The 18,127-nt window shown below is 40.6% G+C and overlaps 1 long non-coding RNA gene across 5 annotated transcripts in view; it reads right to left on the bottom strand.

Annotated features, from left to right (window-relative positions):
- Positions 1-695: 695 nt before the first annotated feature.
- Positions 696-18,127, bottom strand: part of LOC109460187 (uncharacterized) — an 81,905-nt gene continuing 64,473 nt past the window's right edge. For 3 of the 5 annotated variants that reach the window (XR_012494736.1, XR_012494738.1, XR_012494737.1), the window contains 2 exons: positions 4,710-4,780; positions 696-2,996 (listed from right to left, as the gene is read on the bottom strand). This is a non-coding gene — a long non-coding RNA (uncharacterized LOC109460187). Of the gene's footprint in view, positions 2,997-4,709; positions 4,781-5,704; positions 5,752-7,401; positions 8,324-18,127 lie in introns of those variants that run through there. The other 2 variants (XR_002139485.2, XR_012494739.1) reach the window with 2 other exon arrangements.

Here is an 18,127-nt window from a genome sequence, read left to right as displayed (position 1 = left end):
GATAAATTTCCCATGTTAAACTTTCAAAACTGCTCAGTTTGCTAAAGCACATTAAGTTTATATTTACATTTGAAGATACAGCTTTTGAAAAGTTTATGGAAAACATGAAACAACTTAAAACACACACACACACACACAGACACACAAACTAGTTCATAGTCCACATTGAAAGAGCGCAAAGAATTGCAGACTAATATTATTACAATTAAATGTTTATCAAGCTAAATGAAAATCAAGGTTAATCAAATCAATCTCTATTTTTTTTCCCTTAAGGAGTGTCTAGATTCTTCCTTTTTTTTTTTTTTTTTGGTTGTTGTTGTTTTATTGTATTGTTTCCTTCTCTTAAACACATATACACACATTGGACGTTACTTCTTGGTCATTTATAAGTGCTGTACATATCATCTCCCTGTGACTTATTTTTCATATTTTTGTGATGTCTTTTGAGAAACAGAAATGTAAATTTTTTTTAATGTAAGCAGATATATCTTTTTTTCTCTTGTGATTTTGCTTAAGAAATAATTCACTTCTCCAAGATCATAAATATGTTTTTCTCTACTTTCTTCTGATGTTTTAAAAGTTTTGCTTATTCACATGTAGGCCACTAATACACAAATAGGCAGGATTTTCTTTTTCTTTTTTAATTTATTGGGGTGACAATTGTTTAGTAAAATTACATAGATTTCAGGTGTATAATTCTGTATTACATCATCTATAAATCCCATTGTGTGTTCACCACCCAGAGTCAGTTCTCCTTCCATCACCATATATTTGATCCCCCTTACCCTCTGGTAACCACTAAACTATTGTCTGTGTCTATGAGTTTTTGTTTCTCATTTGTTTGTCTTGTTCTTTTGTTGTTTTTGGATTTTCAATCAGTGTTCTCTAAAGGTGAAAAAGACTTCTGTAAGAGGTGATATGTTCCCCATCTTTGGAGGTGTTCAAGTAGTTTGGACAATCATGAGGTAGGGATGTTCTAAGGAGGATTCAAAGACCATATGGGTGTATAAACCACATTGTCGGTTCATGCATCTGTTCATAGTAGTGCTAGAAAATAATTCAACAGTTCAGATCTGATCTCAGAGTTCTTGGTCATCTTCTGTTGGCTACACTGGACTCACTAATTCTTGTTTGAAAGCCACAACCAACTCTACCAAGTTATTTAAGGTTATGGACAAGTCAGCAAATGCTGTAAATTGACAAACTTTGTCACCTGTTGGTAACTATGAAGAATTAGACATAAACAGCCTATAGTTTCCTGCCTTGCAATATAACTGTGCTCTAATTTCATGGTGGATACTGGGGACTAAACATTACTCACTTATTCACATTAGTCATAGACGCTTTCTAGCTGTGTGAGTCTGGGCAAGTTTCTTAATTTATTTAAGCCTCAGTTTTTTTCACCTGCTTGTATTCCATGAAGTTAATAGTTGTAACTACATTCTAGGGTTACGCTGATTAGTAATCCATGTAAAGCCATTATGACACAGTATCTGGCATTTGCTTACTAAATCATCTATTTTTTGGTAGTAGTAATAAAGGTAACGGTACTATTTCGTTACTATACTCATTGCTACTATATCAGGTTAAAATTTTTAGACACAGGTGAGAACTTAAGGAAAAAAAGGAAGAAAGACAGTTAACTTCAGTGGGCACCTGTTCTGGGCCAAGCCCTTTACAAAAGATCCCTTATGTCATCTTTCATCAACCCTGCAAGATTGCAATTGACTTTTAAATACAAATTGTGGCTCAGAGAGTTTAAATAACTTCTAAAGTTGCGTACTTGGTCTGTAACCACAGAGCTAGAATCTAAATGCTGATGTAAAAGTCCGTGATGTTAACACTGCCTTCAGAAGTTACCTGAGGCTCATACTGATGGAGCGGTTCCCAACGCCTAATCACCCGGGTCTAGGCTGGCTGCAGCGAACTTACTTCACTTTGAAAGTCTCCCTTTCTTCGTAGAACTGCAGGCAGACATTTGTCTGGAGTCATATTTTCCTGCTCACAGCTGAAAGTTGACATCATTTGTATGTTTCAAACCAGGTGGGGACACGCTAGTTTAAAGAATCCCCTTCTTCCCCACTGTGTTTGATTGGATGACTAAGACTCAACAAGGCTCTAAGGATGAAATGTCTTAAATACAAGATGGATTCCAGATCCACTGGAATGATTGAGATTTCCATTTCAGATAGTGGCCGATATTATCACTCTACTCACATTTGGCATCCCCAAGGCAGAGGCACCTTGGAAAGGAGACAGCATCATGGTCCCAGGGGGACTCTATGTACCACACACGTTAACTAACTATTGAGAGCAGAAGGTGAGTGGAGCTGCAGGAGGTGTTGCATGAACTTAAAATTTTAGGGCCTGAAAAGGTGCATCTTCAAAGCAAACCAATATACTAAATAGCAAAGCTACCCACATCCCCATATCCGCTGATCCTTTTCTCAGAGTTCAGACTTGCGGTCCTGGTACAGTCTAAATAGTGAAAGACCCTCCAATGGTTAATATAGAATACTTCTTGCTGTTCTTTACAAGTAAGGGCTCCAAATAATATGACATTTTTTCATTCCAAGTAGTATGAAGAAATCCTTATCTACTACAAAAAGAACTCATAATATTCAGTTTGTATTGTCTTTGAAAGATATTTCATACAAATAAATGCTTTCTCAGTTCATAGGTCATCAAAAGTGCACTTAATTATAATACTCTAGTATCACTTTGAAGTACCTACATTGTGAGACAGAAGACACCTCAAGAAGGTTGTATACCTTGGTACTAGGTATATAATGGCACTATTTATTGCATGAGTGGAAATACACAATTTCAAACAAATCTCCACATTACAGAACCCGCCTATCTCACACTTGACCACAAAAGCACACTTGCCCTCCTCATTAAGAGACAGCCAAACACCATATCATGGGGTCCTTGTTCTCAGTGTCTCTAGTCGGTGTCCACTCCTCTTCTACACGAAAATCCTCCTGGAATGAGGCCTGCGGACAACATCAGATTTAATAAATTAAAGCACACCTTTGTGAGTGATCATTAAAATCGATGTTGTGGAAGAGTCTAAGTTCAGAAAAAATAAAAGAAACAAGTCTAAAAGGCAGGATTATACTAAGTGATCACATTTCTGGAAAAAAATGTATACTTGTAGATGACAAACACTGTGGGAATATCCATCAAAATGTTACCAGCAAGTTGAATCTAGATGATTGGATTACAGATGGTTATAATCTTTCTCTCCTTATCTATATTTTGTAGATTTACCAAAATGAAGATGTGTTACTTCTAAAGTAGAACACCTCTCCCTCAAGAAAGACACATCCAATGAGAGCTAGAATTAAAGCTACTTTAAGTAGATGATAAATTGGAGTAATCAATAGCTGAAGACACCAAGATAGAGCTTTTATATGGAGTATAAAAGTTGCCACTTGGAACCCGGGTACTTGGGGAAGGACAAATCTGGGTAAAAGAAAAAGGCTTTAGACATGACGTGCCCCACAGGGCACATGGCGAGTTCCCGGGAAGCTCAAGTAAAAGTGAAAGGCTGTAGCTGATAACTGTGTCGTTTTCCCTGGTGACCTTGTATGTCAAACAATGGGCCTCTTGCCAGGCAAAAAGAGACCCACACTACTTAACTGGTATATATGTAAAGCCATACAACTAGGGGTGTGATAAGGAAGTAACGCATTTATGTAGAAAGGGGAAAACTAAGAACCAGGAGCCTATGGGAGAACCAAGTCGTTGGAACTGGCCACAAGAGGGAGTCAGCAGTGTGGGTCTGTGTGGAACTGAGGGTGGGACAGACACAGACCTGCCCATTCCCTAGGAAGAAAGGCAGTGTCCCTGGTGATGTGCATATTAAATAAATCTGGGGAGGTAGTTTACAATGTCATTTGGATTTTGGTTATTTTGTTTCTTGACCTTTAAAAGCCGTCAGTGTCGATTAACATGCAGCTAATGGTTACCCTTGAGAAGTTCATTTGGAAAAACAGAAACTGGTTAAAGTTGATCCAAATGAAGCTCAAGTAGGGAAAGCTCTTGGACTACCTCCAAATTTCAAATCAGAGGAAAAGAAAAGGGTGGCAGGTTTCCTAATTCTTCGTTTCTTTAGTTTTATACTTCTTGTCTCTCTCTTCCTTTCTAAAACATTCTGGCCCACCTCACTCATAAAGTTTTGAATTCTTGAAGAGATCTTAAATCAAGATTTAAATGAAGATTAATAAAACATTGTTTTACATCGCAAATTAAAATTGAACACTGCTTAAAAAGTGCCATAAATCTTGTAGTTCACTAAAAGGGATGTCAAATGGGACTTTTCATTCACATCTCACTTCCATCAGTCATTGTGGCAACCTAGAAAACCTGGGGAAGACGACGAGATGGTAAAGGGAAGAAAGCTGAGAAAGGAGAACACAGTGTACTTAGGAAACAGCATGGTACAGACTGAAAAACCAGATTCTAGCTCCTCCAATCTATGAATGTGTTAGGTGGGTTACTTAACCACATGTAACCCTTTCAAGCAACCTTATGAAGAAGGTACTATTAGTATCATTATCATCCTCGTTTTATAGACAAAGAGATGGGCCCAGAGAATAAATCACTTAGCATAATACCAGGAATATAACTACTGCTATATAGTGTCAGTTAAATACACTTAGACGGGGGACTTAAAGATTACACCTAGCCAGTCAAGACTATACCTTGTCTATTCCCGAAGAATCAAGTCTCAGCCAGCACTGCTTCCAAACCAAGGAGCCAAGTCTTCCAGTCTCTGAGAAATTAAGCATAGTTACCATCAATTAATTTTGAGACTAATAATGAAATTGACATCCTCAGCTGCTTCTTCATACCACATGTTTTAATAATTATACTCTTTTCAAAAAAGCCCCCGTTTAGAGAGTATTACAATAGATGAGGAGAAGCTGCCATGCTTGGGTTAATTTAATCTTGGCCATATACAGTACATGAAAATGTAATGTTCCTTTTGAAGTATTTTGTAACAATATTCTAGAATAAGGCGCGGGGAATTTTTTTGTTGTTTTGTTTTGTTTGTTTTGTTATTTTTTAATTTATGTGGTTTTGGTAAAAGGCCAGTGATAGATAATTTGGACTTTGCTGGCCACATACATTTTTGTCGCTGCTGCTGCTGCTTCTTTTTACAACTATATAACCAACTCTAACAACATAAAAGCAATTTTTAGCTCAGGTGGCCAGACCAAAATTTTTGAGCGTAAGAATAGTTTATTATTTAAAGGAATGTTACGAAAAACAGAAGTGACACTCTGTGTCCTACAAAGCCTAAAATATTAACTATCTGAAATATTCACTGTAAAAAATGTATACTACAGAAAAAGTTTACTGAACCCTCTCTAGAGAATTACAAGTGTATTATTCTTAAAAATTTGACCATTTGTTCCCATTTTTTCTATTCCACTAAGCTAGTTTGTTTTTCAAAACAGAAACAACGACAATACATAATCATCTCAGAGGATGCAGAAAGGCATTTATCATTTGACAAAATCCAACATTCATTCCTGATTAAAAATTCTCAGCAAACTAGTAAGAGAAGAGACCCTCCTTAATCTGATAAAGGACATCTATAAAAATCTATAGCTAAAATCTTATTTAATTATGGAAGACTGAATGCATTCTTCCTTAGCTCAGGAAGAAGAAAAAAAAATCTGTTGCTTCTCACCATTTCCATGCAACACTGTATTGGAGTTTCTCACCAATGCAATAAGTCTAGAATAAAGAAAATGCATCCAGAATGAAAATAAAATAAAACCGTCTTTATTCACATATGATAGGATTGTCTATATCGAAAATCTGATGGAGTCTTCAAAAAATCTAGAACTAATAAGTGAGTTTAACAAATTTACAAGATACAAAACCAATATGCAAAAATCAATGGTATTTGTAAATACCAGCAACAAACAATTGGAAACTGAAATTAATATGATTTACAACTGCATTAGGATAAATCTGACAAAAGATATGAAAGTCCTGTAACTGAAACTACAAAACTGAAAAAAAATCTAACTACACAGAGAGCTAGTCATGGCCCATAGTTCAGAAGACTCAGTATTAAGATGGCAATTCTCTGAAAATTGAGCTATAGATTCAGTGTAATCCTAACAAAAATCCCAGCAAGGATTTTTGCAAAAATTGACAAACTTATTCCAAAATTCATATAGAAATGCAAAAAACCTAGAATAGGCAAAACAGCTTTGAAAAAGAAATCAGAAGACTAATATATAACCTGATTTCAAGAGATTAAAAAACCTCCATAAGCAAAATAGTGTGACACTGGCATAAAGAACAACAGATTAATAAAACAGATCAACAAAAAGTCCAAAAATAGAACCATACATATATGGACAAACAATCTTTGAAAGAGTTGCGAAGTAGTGAGGAAACAATAAATTGTGTTGGAACGATGGGATATCCATATGCAAAATAATTTAACTTTGAGCCGTACTTTGAAGTACCATATACAAATTTTTCTATCATATACAAAAATTAACCCAGAATGGATCATAGGCCTAAATGTAAAATCTAAAACTATAAAACTTCTGGATGAAAACAAGAGAAAAACTTTGTGACTTTGAGTTAGGCAATGATTTTTTTTTTTTTTTTTAGATAGCACACCAAAAACACAATCTGTAAAAGAACAAATTGATAAACTGGGTTTTACCAAAATTATAAATTTCTGCTCTTTAAAAAACACTATGAAATATAAAGATAAGTCATATACTGGGAAAAAATATTTGCATATGACATAGCTGATAAAGGGCTTAAATCTAGAATATAAAAAGAACTCTTAAAGCTCAATAATAAAAACTAGTGTGGGGGACAAGAGATTTGCACAGACCCTTTACCAAAGAAAATATGTGAATGACAAACAGAAGAAAAGATGCTTAGCATCACTAGTCAATAGAGAACTGTAAATTTAAACCATAATACGACATCTCTAAACCTATTAGAATGGCTAAAATTAAAAAGACTATGTCAAGTGTTGGTGAGAATAGAACACTCATCATACACTGCTAGTGGGAATGTAAAATAGTACCACCAATTTGGAGAGCAGTTTGGTAGTTTCTTTGGCAGTTAAATATGCACTTACCATATGATGTGCCAATCATTATACACACACACACAAATAGCCTCAACACAGTTTTTCAACAAACAAATAAAACCCCACAGTATCAAATCTTAATGTAAATTATGGACTTTAGTTAATGATAATGTATTAACAGTAGTTTTCTAAAAAAAAAAAAAAGATTTTATGCTTAAAATTCCTCATGTGGGGGGTGAAGATTCCAATCCACCCTAAAGTATAGATACGAAGTTCTCTTAACCTCTCCAAACAGCTTCATCATCCCTATGACTTACTTGTGTCTTGAGGCATTTGTAGGGCAGCATTTTCCTGAAGTAGCCAAACCATCTGTTGTGCGAAGTAGGAAGACTCCAGGCATTAGCTCCTGTGAGAACTGGAAGTTCTGTGAGTTCAGGGAAGGTGATATGTTCGCTCATTGAAGGACAGCTTGTGTCCTGGCAAGTCAGTCCCATGATGAAAGGCAGAGGTTGAGTCTCCTGTCTATTAGCGTCTTGGATCTTCAGAAGGAGCCCACCAGCTCTCTTCCAGCCCTGGCTCTTCACCTCAGCAGGCTGGAGTCTCTCACCTTTATCAAGGATGGAGCTCCTTGGATCCTTTGCCCCTCCTCCTCACTCTGACCCTCCCACTTTTAACTCCTACACAAAGCCTGGTTCATTTCTGCCACAATCGGATTCCGTCCAAGTCCAGCTTTGATTCCACTTTCCTAGAGAATTCAAACTAATAACTTTGGAAACCTTTAAGGTCAAATCCCTCACTTTACAAATAAGGTTACAGACTCCCAGGTAAGGTGGCTTTCATAGGGCCATAAAGTTAATGTTATACCCACACATTCATACTGTAGATTAGCACAATCTCAGGGTCACCGTGACCATACGTCCAAGATTTTCAGTCCCAATTTCACATGATCTGTACAATCATTGGGCCACATTAATAACGTTGCTATCTAAAAAACATTGCAACAACTACTCAAGGCATGTTAAGAGGGACCTTCTAGAAGCAATTCCTGTTACTGAATGCAACTTTCCAATTCTAAAGAACTGGGTTTTAACTTTTTAGGGTAATGAACTCCCTTTAGGAAACTGACGAAAGTTATAAACCTTCTTCACACAAAAATATTTGCATAAAAACAAGATTTTGCTCCAGCAATTTAACTGTGCTGGACATCACAGTGAAAACCCTTGATCTGATGGTAGAAATGTCAGCATATCTGCTATGTGACCAGGGAATATTTTAAAATAATTCTTAAATCATAACAAAAAATTGCAACTATTTATATAGTCTGACAGATTACAGAGCACATTTAATCCTCACAACAACACTGTGAGGTAGGTATTAATATCCCAGTTTTACCCATGAGGAAACCACAACCCAGAGAAATCTGGAGATTTGCCGAAGTTCACACGGCTAATAATGTCAGTGCTAGAACTAGAACACAGGGCTTTTGTTCCTTGTTCAAAGCATCTTCACATCTAATACTTTCAGTTTGGGTATCAGGGTCCTTGCTAGCTACCCAGGGGAAACTCAATGGCAAGCACTTTCAACAAGCAGTTCTCTTTAAAATTGAAAAACCAATGTGAGGAGACTATGAGAGACTAGAGAGATTGCAGCCCATCATGCTTTTTACGGTTGCACTCCCTAAGCATTGCTCCCAGGCGAGGACACCAGAAAGTATATCATTAGAGTTGTAGGCTTTGGGGTCTAGAAACTAGACACAATTTAAAGGAAAACAAAACCAAACCACATGCCCAAAATAGGAAGACACACAGGTTTTAAAAGTTTTGGTGTTTTTTTTTTTGTTTTCGTTTTTTCCACCATCAGTTGTGGATTATCTGGCCTTTTCCCAAAAAACAGCGGCAAGTTATTTGGGAAGACAGTCAAAAATATCTTAGAAAAGGCAGAACATAACCCAAAAGGGAAATACAAGAGCCAGAAAACAAACTTCAAAGCTTTATAAAAGATTAGGATGCTGGGAAATTTGCTAAATGATCGTGGAGAACACCTCCAGTCGGGGAAAGCAGGGTGAGAATCCCAAATCGATTGATAAGCCAGAGATTTCAGAACCTCCACAAAGTTTTTGATCATTGTCTTAATGACTCAGAGCTCCTCCCTTGGCCATCTGCTCAAAGAACAAACATGGGCAACTTCTGTGACTTCATGCCATCGTTGCCAAAGCAGCAGAACTGAGCTAGGTCAGTGGAAATTAAATGCTATCCAAGGACTGTGGCAATTTTGTAAAAGTTTTCAATGGCCCCAGGCAAATGAGAAAAATTGGTGGTGCTATTGTTTTAGTAAAGTTATCTATCCAATTTAAAGCACTGCCCATCATTACAGGACTTTGGTACACCATTCTTCAAAACGTTTGGTTAAAATAACAAAAATAGAGCCAATATCCTTTACCTTGCTTTGTCTCTACAGGTTAGAGTATCTCTCTCTAGCCAGTGACTCAGTCCCAGGTTCTTTTAAGCCCTCCCAATTACCCAATGCAACAGCAGTGAATACTTTAAAAACAGACCAGGTAGGAAAGAGTTCCCAGACCTAGTCCTAAACTATCAATCTTCCTCTCAAACTCTGGAAACTCACAGCTATTCTCCAATGCTTTACAACCCCAAACCTAAATATGTAACCAACTTGACTCTTTCAAAAGACCACATCCTGGGAACTCTATACCTTGCCCCTGCAAGGCTTTGGAAGTGTTTCAAGACCTTGCACAAAAGCACCTCCCCCAAAGTGCTTCTCTCACCAAAGGGTGAAAACCAAGGAGCTTTTTGTCCTGTCCCACGCTCAGCCTCAGCAAAGACCCTTCACCCACCCTTAAACACGGTCTCTTCTCCTATAAGAAGGGTATTTGTGCTCAGGTCCTGGGGCTTCCTGGACTTCAGGGACCCATACATTGGATACCAAAACGTTTTTCTTCAGTTCCTTTTTTGTTAATTTGGGATAAGGGTGTTTCTTCTTCTTCATTTTTTTATTTTCCAATTTCCCACAACTTCCACCCCTTTCCACATAGCTTGATGGCCGAGGGAAGAGCCCACAGCAACACAGGGGTACTTCAGGGAAGGGAGAAGTGATCACATGACCCCTCCACCGTGCCTGTGGGTGTGGCACTGGGGACACAGGAAGCACCCCCTCCCTGACTCAGTTCAGACCCCTGTCCAGTACCTGTACCACCACCCTCGTTACCACCCAAAGAGGAGCCATGAGGAAGGCTTGAATCCTTAGCCCACACACCTCAGCTGGTCTTCTACCCTTAGTCCAATAACACAAAGGTAACTTCAGAACCCATTCCGGGGGGTGTCTCCATTAACTCAGCCCCTTCCTTACACACAGAAAGGGCAGTGCTTGGAAACCCATTTCTCATCCCCACACCCTAGAGTCAGCCATAATATTACCTTCCCATTTACTTCTCCTACCTAGGAAGACATGAGTCTTGTTCATCTTTTATCCTCAGGACGTAGCTAGTACATGGCATGTATGAAGGAAGGAGGAAAGAAGAAAAGTAGAGAGAGGTTTAGTCTTTCCTGTTTTTGTCTTATAAGGTTTGCAGGTTTTCTTATAAGTTTCTGCCACTGCCTTCTCCCTCTTCTTAGCCTTGGCCCTTTTCTCAGTGTTCGTTTATCTTTTCTTTTTCAAAACCTAAATCTCCTATCTACCCTTTCTTTGCTGTTGTAGTCTTACTTCTCTAACATTTTTATTCTCTGCCTAGCATCTCATCTTGGTTTCTTCTTTGTTTACTCTAGTTTGTCTTCCCTTCTCTGCCTCATCCATTTTTTCCTTTAATGTCAGGATAAACAGACCTAAGATAAGTGAAAGGCAAAGCGACAACTAAGAAGAGTATCATCTGAAGACCAACAGAGGTATGGCCCACGGGTGCAGTACATAGAAGTACTTAGTTTCCTTTCCCCCTTGCCTTATCCTGAAGGATGAGAAATTTCCATTCATGTGTTTTCTAACCTATTATCTGGCTTCTTCAAAGTCACCTCAAAAGCTCTTCCAATTACCATCAACTTAGGAACTGACACTTTCCACAGTGTGTATCTTCATACAACCTGGAGACACCTAGTGCTTTGTGTTTCCGCACTCTGCTCCAAAGAGGCAGCTGCTCCAGCTTCTGTTTTGAGTGACAGCAAAGGCCCCACCTAGCACCCCAAGGCTGGGGAACAAATAGCTCATGCTAACTTTAGGCACTTTGGTGATGCTAAAATGGAGGGGAGAGCTAAGAGATAAAAGAAGCAAGTCACTAAAAGAGACTTTTCCATTTTAGAACTTGGATACATAACTGACGTTATACATCTAGCATCTTTCCTATTAGGAAGAGGATCTAAGCAGACCATGGAGATGCCATCTACCACGACCACCTGCCTAACAATAAATATCAACCAAAGACTCCTCTGCTCTGACACCACTCTCCAGACCTTGAATAATGAAGGGTATTCAATCTCAAGATTGGATGCCAAATTCTTAACAGCCCTTAAAATTACACTTGGACTGCTGTTTAGTTATCTCTGCAATATTGTTTCTATCTTCCAGGCCCACTTAACAGAGACAGCACTAATTCAGGTAAAAGAAAGAAGTTTCTCCTAATTCCACACATGTCCCTTACATCAGGAATGACCATTCAGTGATGTCCCACCCTCTTTTCCTTCAGGTCCCTAAAGAATGTGGTAAGTCTTCTCTAATTACTATTACCATGGATGTGAACGTTCATATATAGGCTTAATCTAATTTAAAAGAGCTGTTTTAGTGGTGTCCCCATCACAGGACCTTAAAGGCAGCTTTTCCTACCACCCCAGTTTGTCTCTATTTCATTGTAGAGGCTTTGGCTTTTGGAGAAACAGGCCCCCATTCCAACAATGCCCAGCAACTCTGGTAAGCACACACCCAGATTAAGTCTAATATCAATTCAGGGTTCCAACTTAGGACCATCCAAACGTTTGCCACGTTAACAAACTTTGGAGCCTTAAGCAGCTCCCTCATGCAGCCTAACGTATTAGCCAGAGGCCTGCCCTAATTAGAGAGCGAAGTGAACTCTCCCACTGGGGAGGAAACTCACTGAGAGCCATATTCTTTTGTTCAGTCCCTTGAAACAGCACACTTAACTGTTAAGTAACTTCTCCAATGACATCAAAGTGACTTAAAAGTCATTTTGGGAATTAGTTTTCCTCCTACCTAGTAAAAAGGGTGAAGGGGTACATTGTTGGATAATGAGAAGAGAGAATGAAAGGCTTTTGATAGGGAAAGGAAAGGAATAAAAAGAAAACAGTATGTCTTGGATGGTAGAAACACCTAGGCTTGTCTGGTGGTCACAGGAATCTGTGAGCAGGGAGCAGAAGCGGAGTCCGTGGAATGCTGATTGGTTGTAGAACTCGCTCAATTGATAACTTGGCTCCTAAGGAGATAACTCAAAGAGCAGGAAGCCGGTCTGCTCCCCCTTTTAATCAGAAAATCTGGCTAAAAATCCTTAGCCTTGAGTTAAAGTGAAGTTATCTGCCCAGTTGGCAGCTGTATATTGTATTAATGGGTGTAACTACAAATTTCACCCAGTTTAATATCCACTGTATATTCCCCCCTGCCTATAACAAGGTTTACATTTTTCTAGTGTCTCCTCAAAGGCCACTACATGGGCCAGTTGCATTATTACAGAAGGCTTGTGCTACTCAGACCTAATCATCCTGGAGACAGATTTTTTTTTTCCTAAGGCCACTGTCACCACAAGAATATATGGCTCTGCTACAGTTCAAGGCTTCAGCAACAGTGTAGGTTTTGGGGTCTTCAGCTCTACAAAGCCTCCCACTGGGCCTGCTGCAGTGTGAGGGCGCCTGGTCAACCTTGACTCCTGTCACCCCTGGCTGGGCAGCGAGCGTAACTGAAGGAAGCCAGGGTAGGGAGTGGCCAACGCCTTCTAACGGCAGTTAGGGGCCCTTCTGCGCGGGGTTTCCCTGAGCAACTGGGCAGGCGCGCTGCCGGGGGATGACAGCGCTTCCCGGCAGTGGCCGGGCCAATGACTGAGCCGACAGCCACCAACAACAGCTCTTTCCTTGCGGCCCCGCCTCCATTCACTTCTATGCCCATGGAATTCTGTGCACAGAGCCCTTCTCCTCGAGCTGCGCTACACAGTGCAGACGTTGGTGTGCCCTTCCTATGGAAGTTCAACTGCTTCGCAGCCAAGGGGCTCTGTCCCGCTGCGGTCATTGTCTTCCAACCGCAGCTTCCTACCCATCTCCCCACACAGTCACACTGCCCTGAGTAGGCTCCCCGGGGGCCAGATTAGCTCCAGACTGGACACAGGGACACAGACTTGTGCAGCCTTCTCCTACCCTCACCAGCCCTTCCAGCCTCATTTTCTTAATCTGAATTGATTGAACCATCGCAGCCTTTTCCGGATCTTTGCGGCAAGGCAGGCGCCCATGTATCACCTCTCAGTCTTCCCAGGAAATGAAATCTCTCCCTTCCCCTCCTCACTCCGTTCAGAGGCCCTCTTTCATGCTTATTCCTGCCCCTGTTCCCAGCCCTCATCTGGGGATAAGCAAAGGTGGCCTTCCTGCCACCTCCCCTTGTAGCCTCTTGTTTGAAGCATCCTGAGGCATCATATGTGTCTGGACCCTCCTAAGTCTTTCTGGCATTATCTATGTTGTCCCTTCATCTCCCTATCCCAGTTCTCCATCACTACATATCCTTTATGTTGCTGTTCCTTCAGGTCCAAAGGGCTTCTGCTCATGGAAAGCAGCGCTCACCACTCCGTATTGTCCTTTGTGCTTGGTTTATTGACTCATACATTAAATAAATACCATTCTAAAAAACATTCTTATTTGAGCACTTACTCATTGACTACGAGCTTAATTATTATATATCTCCTATATCACGTACATTGCAATCACAAGGTTAGCATGGTTGAGTCTTTTGAACACTTCAGTGGCTTAAACAGCAGACACAACTTAAGTTTCTTACCGAAACTCTAATAGTTTTATAACCACCACCGCTCCCACCCCCCACCCCCCTCACACACACACACCAAAGGCAACAATCAAGTTTTGTTTCTTACACTTATTCTTCCCCGAGGAAAAAGGAGAAAAAGATGCCAAAATGGGGACAGTGGTTACTTGTGAGGGATAGGATGAAACGTTTTCCATTTCCCTTTTTTACTATCTACATTTTCTAAAATGCAGATGATATATTTTCAAAAGTATTTTCACTTTAAAGAGGGCCAGAGACATGAAGAGACTGTGGGAACAGAGAAGAACAGACCAAGAAGCTCTTTGACAATCTAAGGGACATCTGTCTGCTCTATGGGGGACCTCCCCTCATACTCACAGGCCTTTCCCGCATAGCGTGGTTCTAACAGAAAGGAGAAAGAGGCATCAGCAGCTTAGGGCGGGGTGAGGGGAACTTAGGGCGGGATATGGAAAAGGTCAGGGGCGATTCTGACCATGGTTTGGGGGACAGAGGAACCTGAATGATTCATTGTACCTCCCAAGAGAGGGACCAGCCAACCCACCTTGCAAATTTGTGTGTGCGTCAGATGGAAAATGAACTGACTCTGGGTGGTGAACACACAATGTGATATATGGATGATGTATTATAGAATTGTATACCCAAAACCTATGTAATTTTACTAAACATTGTCACCCCAATAAATTTAATTAAAAAAAGAAAAAGAAGCATCAAAGTGAATTAGGAGCAGATAGAACGGTAACAAATTTTATTTCTTCAATTCTTGGGTGCTTCCACATTCACTGTTAAGTGTAAGGCCCGATTCCAAATTAAAGCTACCATAGTATTAAGAATAACAGGAGAGTCGAGAGGTTAAGATGTAGGCTTTGAAATCAGACAGGGCCAGATTTCATTTATGCCCTCCCACCTATTAGGTGTGTAAATCTGGACACACTATCTAAATACAGAGACTCTGACTTTTCATCCCTAAATGAGTGATAACAAGACTTGTTTTAAGAATTACCATACATTGTGGAGCCTGTCATATACGATGCTCACTAGTGAGAGCTAGCAGCCCTTTCCCTGCTTTCTCACTATTGTCTGACCCCAGAGCCAATGACCTCCTTTAGCATGTGTCTTACTCTCACCTGCGTCCCCCTTAGGGTAGACTCTGTATGAGATAGTGGAGCCAGGATGTTTTCCTGTTCAAAGAGCCCTTTGCAGACCCTGATGAAGGGTGCCTCCTGACCCTCACAGTCCATTAAGGTGTACTCTGGGGTCTAGTATCCTGGGTCTCTGGTGGAATCTCTCTATCTTCTCTGGGGCGGGGGACTGTGGTAGAGGATGTCACTTAGGATCTGGCCCAACCTCCTAAATGTGCAGCAGCCAGCTGAGGAGCAAAGGGACAAAGGGTCTGTCCATCCCAATACAAGGCTGACCTGACTACCCCAGTCCCTTCTTCACTGAGACAAAACACTTTAGCGGCAAGACCCAGGGATACAGTCCTCTCCTCCTTTGTCTAAATTCCACGTCTTCCAAAGCAGAAGGCCTAGTCATGGAGCCCAGTCTGTCCTGGACCTGTGCCTTGAACTCCTGCTTCCCCAGCAGGGCCCTGTCATCTACCCTCCGTGTCCACTGTACCCTCCACCATCGCCCCTTCCGCGACTGTGATCCCAAGGGGTACGCTTTCTCTTCTGCCTTTATACTCCTCTCCTTGTGAATGCCGCGGCCCACAGCACTCATTCTTCCCAGCGCCCCAACAGGCTTCCGTGTTGGGGAGCTTCTGTACCTGCCCGAAGAGATTCCTTTATCAGGCAGAGTGGCCCCTCAGTCAAGTACTATTCTCTCAACTTCCTTCAGCAAATTTCCCTGCTTCTTATATCCTCCTCTCTGGTGCTTTGGGGCAGCCATTTTATCTCCTCACTTCCAAATCCTTCCCTGGCCTGGTCTAAGGCGTTTGGATAACAGGCACATCAAGTCTGAAAAAGGCATCTTCTGCTTTAAAAGTGGGGTTTGGTGTATCAGTAACTGAGAACTGTCAGATCTAATCTGTCCAGGGAGACAGGGACTTGATGGGGTCTCCCTCTCAGGCTCAAGCCCACTTTGCTTACCTGCCCCTCACCCCAATTATTGTGAAATGTGGATTGTGGTCTGAATTTTCCTATTTAGAGACTATGTGATATAGGTGCTTAAAAAAAAACAAAAACAAAACAAAAATGGTATTGAACAAGAAATACACTTAAAATGCTTCCAAAAAGTTTGAAAATAAAGAAATGGACAAATGTAAATATACATATATATGGAAGCAGAAATAGCAGTATCACTATGCTAGGTTGAATAAATTGTCAAAAATTTATATACACCTAGTGATACAGTGGCTAAGTGTATCAAGTAAAAAAAAAATAAAACTACTACTTATGCAAGGAGAACTTGATTTTAAAAATACAATTATAGTGGGAGATTTAAAAATACCTCCTCATAAATCCTTTTGTTTGCTGCTTCAAAATTAGACAAGATGGAGTTAGAATTCATGTGGGAAAGGAAATGTCCAAAATAGCTAAGAAAATCCTGTAAAGGAATAAGGAATCTTAGCTCATGAGATGTGACATAAGTTCCTCAAGAGAGCTACTGAAAGCCAAGGCTTGAAGCACAGCAAGGTCTGTGGGACAACTCAGCCAGGGCCCTGCGGTGCCAGAATAGATGGCACTTTGAGCTCTCAGGTGCTGGAGAGGTGCTGTGGGACCAGCGGGGAGACCAGGGCAGAGTGGTCCTGCTTAAGCCCCTGGTTGGTGGTGAAGACAGCAATAGAGACTTCAAAGTATACCGTGGCTCCAGTTTCCCTTTCTGGGGTTGGGGAACATGCAAATAAACGAATGTGACTTGATTGGACGATGTTCAAACATTCATTCAATAAACCGATACTTATAGGCAGGGTATTGGAGTATCACTACTGCCAGGAAATGATGTCGTTTTTGTTGTTGTTGTTTTCGGGTTTTTTTGGCTATAGCTATGAGAGGAGACATTTTCCTTTATGAGAATATGTAAACTTCACAGCTCAGATTTGGAGGAATTCAGATCTGTTTTGGGTCCTCTCAGAACTCAGCCTTTCTCAGAATTTCTCAGATGCAGTCAGAAAAGTCAGAGAAGTCATAACCCCATCTCTATCCTATACATATATACATATATATACATACCCATATATATACAAATATACATATGAAACCTGTCTATGTATAAGGACTATCTATAGATACATCTAGATAATGTGTATACACACATATACCGACACACACATACACATATACACACATATATGAATGAAGCATTTCAACAACTGTGTTTTCAGGGAACTGGGAGAGGGAGGTAAAGGATGAGGATGGCACCTCCCTTGGAGGAATGCCCACGATTGGTACAGAACAGTGGGTAAGGGTTACTGATGTGATTGGTTTCATCTAGGTTTCCTCCCAATAAGTAGCACCACCAAGGTGGTTATCAAAAGGACTTCACAAAACCTCTCTCCAACCTCACTTTCTTCTGTGATTTATAAAAACAGAGGTTGACGCGAGAAGCCCCAGAAGAAACACCCCCAAGGGATCAAAGTCTCCTGAGATCTGAAGGAGGAACTAGATCCTGTAGCATCCCCAAGTTGAACAGAAATGAGCCAACATTTCAGAGGATGATGTGTGTCAGGAAGGATGCCAGAAGCAGCCTTTGTACTGTATTCTGTTGAAAGGAAGTCAGTTTGGAAGTAAATCTTTGCCTTCAAGGAGCTGAGTCTAATCGGGGAGACATGTAAACAAACAGGCTAATGCAATACACGTGCTCACTGAAGTACAGAGTGGAAGCCCTCAGAAGAGAGACACCCAGTCAGGAAATGCCTCCTAGAGGACGGAACATCTGAGGATTGAAGCATGAGTAGGAGGCAGCTTAACAGTGTGTTCAGGGTGGTCATGTCTTTCCAGCAGAGGTAATGGTGCCTGTGAAGGGTAGAGCATATTTAAGGAAAAAGTAAAGTTCTCTATGGCTGCACCACCATGTTGGAGGGCAGGAGTGACAAGAATTGAAATTGCAGCT

The sequence above is a fragment of the Rhinolophus sinicus genome, linkage group LG03 (genome assembly GCF_036562045.2).
Source record: "Rhinolophus sinicus isolate RSC01 linkage group LG03, ASM3656204v1, whole genome shotgun sequence".
NCBI lineage: Eukaryota > Metazoa > Chordata > Mammalia > Chiroptera > Rhinolophidae > Rhinolophus > Rhinolophus sinicus.
The sequence above is the reverse complement of the archived record's forward strand: the minus strand, read 5'-3'. Positions and strand labels throughout refer to the sequence as shown.